Genomic DNA, 6075 nt, shown 5'->3' with positions numbered 1-6075 from the left:
ATTTTGGAGGTGTAGAATACGTATACCAAGTTTTGGTGGTCCTGGGGTCAAGGGGTAAGAAGTTAACCCACCCTCCAAAATTTTGATCACTCGTAACTTTTGAACAAATAGTCGTAGAGAGGTCGGGTTTAGTGCGTTGGTCGAGTCTCGGTGTCCTTTCTGATCTTCTAACAAAAAAAACATAGGTCGTCATGGAACCAAATTTTACCCCTCTGTCGAAAAATTTTCCAAGTCCACAGCGTTAAATTGCAAATGTCTCGAAAAAACAGTGAGAGAGAGAGAGAGATAGTGCAAAAATCCTCTCCGTTGACCCTTTTGTCGATATTGGTGATGCAGAGTACGTGTACAGAGTTTTTTAGAGGTCCTGGGTCAAGGGTGGGCCAATTGCCAAAATATTTTTTTTCATCGCTCGTAACTTTCGAAAGGATGATCATAGAGAGCTGGGATTTCTTGCGTTAGCATCGTCTAGGTGTCCTCTGTCCTCCCATACCAAAATAAACATAGGTCGTCATGGAAGAAAAAAAAATATTCCGAAAATTTTCTAAGTCCAGCGTTAAAAAAAATCTTAAATTGCAAATATCTCGAAAATGGTAATAGTTATCGAAAAAATATATTGAAAAACACCCCCATACGGCATCGTTAGATGCCCCCTGTCGATTTTGGAGGTGTAGAATACGTATACCAAGTTTTGGTGGTCCTGGGGTCAAGGGGTAAGAAGTTAGCCTACCCTCACCCAAAAACTTTCATCACTCGTAACTTTTGAACGAATAGTCGTAGAAAGGTCGGGTTTAGTGCGTCAGTCGAGTCTCGGTGTCCTCTGTCCTCCCATACCAAAATAAACCTAGGACATGGAACCAAAAATTTTCCGAAAATTTTCCAAGTCCTGCGTTAAATTGCAAATATCTCGAATTTTTGACAAACAGCGGTGTCCCATAGGACAAAAAAAGCACGTGAAACTCTACAGAGTTATGGCTTTGATAGCCATGGCCATTAGAACTGGGTTGGGCACCACGCAACCCTGGCGAGGTTATAGGGGCCAGGGATCCTAAAAAAAAACAATTATTATTTGTTTCTTTGCGTCACAATACGGAAATAATGAGAGGCACGCGCGCGCGTGTGTGGCACATCGTTCCCCCCGAGAGAGGTTTACAAAGGTCACGATATATAAACATTGGTCCCGGACTTGGAAAATTACGATAAGGTGCACTCATCCTTCAAAGGATGAGAGGATGAGAGAGTGAATTTCACTCATCACTGCTTTTCTACGCTGTGAAACATCGTCAGCGCAATAAATGAGGCGCGGAACGTAGAGAGAAAGTGAGTTTTTCAGGTTTTGGTGGTCGTTTGGTCAAGAAATCAGAATTGTTGTCAAAGGCATATTTGTGACACTACTTGCGTCGTAACGTCGAAATCCATGTGACTTCCGGACGCTATTTTCTGCACGCACTGGTAACCGTGAAAGTGAATGGGTACCTGTGGATTCGTTTCGTATTCCACCACCGGCATTCTCAATTCCATGCTCCGGATGACGCATTTGGCTGCTTCGGGTAAAGTGCTGGCTATCGGCGCGCCGTCTGAGTTCAAGTTGCTGTATCGCATCAGTGCGTCGTTGTCGTTGGCCGCTCTTCGAGAGGTGATTCTCAGTCCTCCCTTCCACATGATCTCCTTGTAGTCCGAGAAGAATCCCGGAAGTAGACGCATGGGAAAGAGTACCGTGTGACTTCTCGTTGATATTTTCGTCCCCGCTTCGAAACCTCCTGCCTGATAGTAACTGGCGTCCGTTTTGGATAATTTCAAAGTTCCCACTGCCGTTGACGTGATGTCTGGATAATCTATTCTGTCGATGACCATACCGTGTTTTCTCACCTCCACCTGCGAGAAGAGATGAGGCACGAAATTGTCCCCGAGTTTCAAATTGGCATTGGGCGGGAACGCTTCTCCGTTTTCCTTTTTCACCACGTCGAATTGAATGTACAGGTCCGCTCTGTGAGGATGAACGAACCCGTCGCCGAAATCCAAATCGTATTCGATCTCCCGGCCCGCTCCGTTCAAATTGGCGAACGTGCGACGGTTCGGAGGAAAATATTGCAATTCGTAACTTTCGATTTGCTCCATTTTTTTTCACTATGTGTTATTTACTATACGTTGATCTCCACTCGTTACACCTGCAAAATCCACAATGTCTCCTTTCTCGTTCGTCACCACCAACTCTATGTTGTCTATGCGGTTGCGACATACTGGAAAATATATCGGCAAAGAGGGGGTGTAGATGATCGGTTCCATGAACTAGGAACTTAGTTTGAAATTGGCGATGATTCCCGTCTGCTTGTGACTTCCTAATCCGTCGGATTTCGTGATCATTCTTCCGCTGCGTTACAGTGTACATTCAGAGTCTCTATGGCCAAGAATTTAGGAATATTGGCTGCTACGTGTTTGATACCAGCTTCGAGTTTGGTGTTATTCTCGAAACCTAAAATTCTCCTATGGTGCCCAGGTCCACGGTCTCCGTTGCGGACACGATTTTGACTCTGTGCGTGACCGAATTTTGAGAATGGTACGTGCCTTTGGGTAATTGAGCTTGCAAAGTAGAAAGATTGTATTGGCCTGGCGTGATGACGATATGTTCACTTCCGACGCTAATTTTGTTGTTGTGCTGCGTGACGTTAGGTATGAGGTACATGCTGTAGAATGCACGTAAAGCTACGGATTTAGGACAGACGATGTCGTTGTGCAGCGTGAGTTTCAAGATTGAAGATTCACTCGTGAGATGGAACACGCCCATCGTGTTTAAGGTTCCACAATGCTTTCTGGAAATCTTCCACCGATGGCTTATTTATTTTAGAGAGAAACGCGAGCATGGAGAGGCAGGGATGACCGCAGTTTGCGTCTCCGAAATTTTGAATGCGTTCGTCGTTGTAGTATAGGTTGTTCGTTTTCAGATAATGGACTAAATTTGTAGGTGGAACACCTCCGAAATAATCGAAAACAAATGCTTTGTTAATGTTTGCATTTTTGTGGTAAGATATCCAATGCGTGCCTGGATTTTCTTGACTGTCCAAGTTGACTACGCCGCATTCTCTTCTTTTAACGGTTGAAGGTAACGAGTCCTCTGAAGTGTTTGATTTGTAATGGTTTGATCAGAGATTCAATGTCTCGGTTGGTGAGTGCTGTTTCTTCCAACGGCCCCCAATGCTGCCAGGATGGCCGGGATGCTGAATATGAACCCCCCTGTCTTTTGCTGTTTCCGCGAACGCTGCAACCGTCTCAATTGTAGAGTGCTGAGTAGCAATTTCATTCCATGTTCTTTGGACAAGCAAGAACGTTTCTTCTCGCGTTGTTTCTTGGTGAGTAACCCATCGAGGGCAGCCAGCGTTTTCAGATTCGAATATCGTATCTGGTACACGACACCCTTGGGCTTCATGTTGATGCTCTATATGTTATTTTCACGGTATGTTATTTATATATATATATATGTTCTGAGATTTTTCTTGTTTCCCTCTCGTGTAACTTTCTTTTCAAGGTATGTGATTTTATATACTCCGCAGCCGTTACACAAATTCTATTACGTGCTTTGTTTTCTTACCAAGAAGTTCATTTGTCCCCTTGTACACGATTCGAGTTTTGTACTCGATTAAAATAGATAGCTTCTCGTCGGATAACATGTTAGCGTATCGATCTGGTAAAAATAGACTGTATTGTCCGTTGAGCAACAGACGTACTTTGGGACCATACTGGGTAGAAACAATTGAACCGGAAGTTATCGTGTAAGGTTTGTCGACTTCCAATTCCTGAATTTTTATATACTCGACTGACAAATTTAGCATTTGTTTTAATGCTTGGAAGTCCCTTATTTTTCAGTCATATCGAAGAAATTCAGGGAGTGTTAGAATTTTTATTTTTCACAATGTGTTATTTATATACCGAAGATTCTTTTTTTTTGATATCGTAAATTTTTTTCACGATGTGTGTTATTTATATATCAAGTTTTTTTGGACTTGTACATTTTTTTGGCACGTACATTTTTTTTGACACGTACTTTTTCTTTGACACGTATATTTTTTTGACACGTATATTTTTTTTGACATGTACATTTTTTTGACATATATATTTTTTTCTCATATTTTTTTTGACACGTACATTTTTTGACATGTATATTATTATTTTTTTCACAGTGTGTTAGAGGAAGAAAGTTCGTGGTTTGGAAAACGCGATGATGTGTGTGATGATATCATCGGTCTCCTGTTTAGACTTGAACCAATCATCTGTGTATTGTCTTCTTCCCTGCCTCCCCTAGTAAAGTTCCTCCATCCTATCGTTTAATTTTTCCCCTGCGGCCAAAAGAAGAGTGTCGAGATCATCGCACCTCATTCCACTGATCTCCCGAAGATAATCCTTGACAACCATTTCACAAGGGATACGAAATTCCGATGTCGTTGTTGCTATGTTTAAAAGTTTCCCTACATCCCCACAATCTCAGTTTAAAGCGTGTTTGAATATGATGCATAGCATTTCGGGCGGTAAGTCGGTTATACAAGACATGTTGTTATTATTTTTTCTACTGTATGTTATTTATTTATATACACCACCCAAATATTTGTTTCGTGTTCATGGCGATGGTAGTGCCCAATGCTGCAACTTTTTCACCCAACGATGCGTCTCTGCTCATGACCCTCCCGAAAGCGGCATGCTCCAATTTCTTGTCTGCTTCGTGACGTGCATTCAGATCGGTGCGAGTGTTGTAAGCGATGTCGTGATCTTTGCATGCAGCGTCCAACGGATTCACACCCTTGTCTCCTCTCTCCAATCTTTTCTCGAGTTTGGTACCCGGACCGCAGTACTGGTAGCCAGGTAAATGCATCTCGAAAGGTAACTTGTTGATGATGTCGTTCACGAGTCCCTTTCCCTCGGCCACCTTCCAGAATCTCGGAGGCAGCGTGTTGATAATTTTTATCAAGTAACCTATGCCCTTGTCGTCGTTCACGATGAAGTTGGAAAGTTTGGTGCTGATCATGTCCACGATGGCAACCTTCTCATTGTAAAAATTACGATTGCCTGCATTCTCTTCACCGGCTATCACTAACAATCTGTCGATGAGTTTCCTCACGTCGTCCACCCAAACGAATTCTTTGGGTAACGTGTTGTAACCTCGTTCCAAATCGGTTTGATGAGATTCCTGTACTTCTCACCGCTACTCGATTTCACCCTATTCTGCGTGGCATCGTTGTTCTGGTACATGGCATCCGTCATGATTAAAATTTCTCTGTAACTCTGGTAATCTTCGTCGGTGTAATCTTTCGGATATTTTTTGGCAATGAGTTCCCACAGTCCCACCGTACCCGGATACCTGCTACAACTATTCCTATCGCCTAAATTAATTTTAATGTCGTTGCCATCGAAGGTGACTTTCGATTTTCCAATCTTCCACACGGCGCCTTCTTTGCTCTCCATTCTCGGATACAATCCAAACACTTTATCCTTGTCGAATTTCCCCGTGCTCAGATAGTCTCTTGCCAAAGGTCCCTACTCGATCTTATCCGAAGACGTGCTACCTATAGCTCGACGTCGTGGTACGTCCTTCAGTTCGAACGGCGTCGAAGGAATGCTTGAAATGGGCGTGGGTACAATGTAACTTTTAGCTGCAAGTGGTACGAGTTCGTTGATCAAATTTTTATTTTGTTCCGTGACACTTTTAATTTCTTTACCTAGACAGCTGATGGCTTTGATCACAGGTTGATCTTGACGTTTCTTCTCTTCGTACAAACCACGATTCTCGAATTTCCAACTTTTGAATCGCTTCACTAGATATTCCCGCAACTTGAGATTGTCCTCTTCTTGAAATTGACGTTTTGACATTTTTCTATATACCTCGAAACCTTTCTGAAACGTCGAATTCTCAGCCTATACGTTCGGTTATCGTAGTTTTCTAGCCGTCACCCGCTTGAGACTATCCACTTTTCTAACACTCACTTTTTGTTTGTAATGGTTATTTTATATATGCTTGAGACGTTTGAAAAAAAGAACGTTTTTTTTCAAAATTTATTTTTTGACTGTTTAGATTCTCGACCGTTGATTTTT

The sequence above is a fragment of the Lepisma saccharinum genome, unplaced genomic scaffold (assembly GCF_977018435.1).
Source record: "Lepisma saccharinum unplaced genomic scaffold, izLepSacc3.1 HAP1_SCAFFOLD_217, whole genome shotgun sequence".
Lineage (NCBI taxonomy): Eukaryota > Metazoa > Arthropoda > Insecta > Zygentoma > Lepismatidae > Lepisma > Lepisma saccharinum.
The sequence above is the reverse complement of the archived record's forward strand: the minus strand, read 5'-3'. Positions refer to the sequence as shown.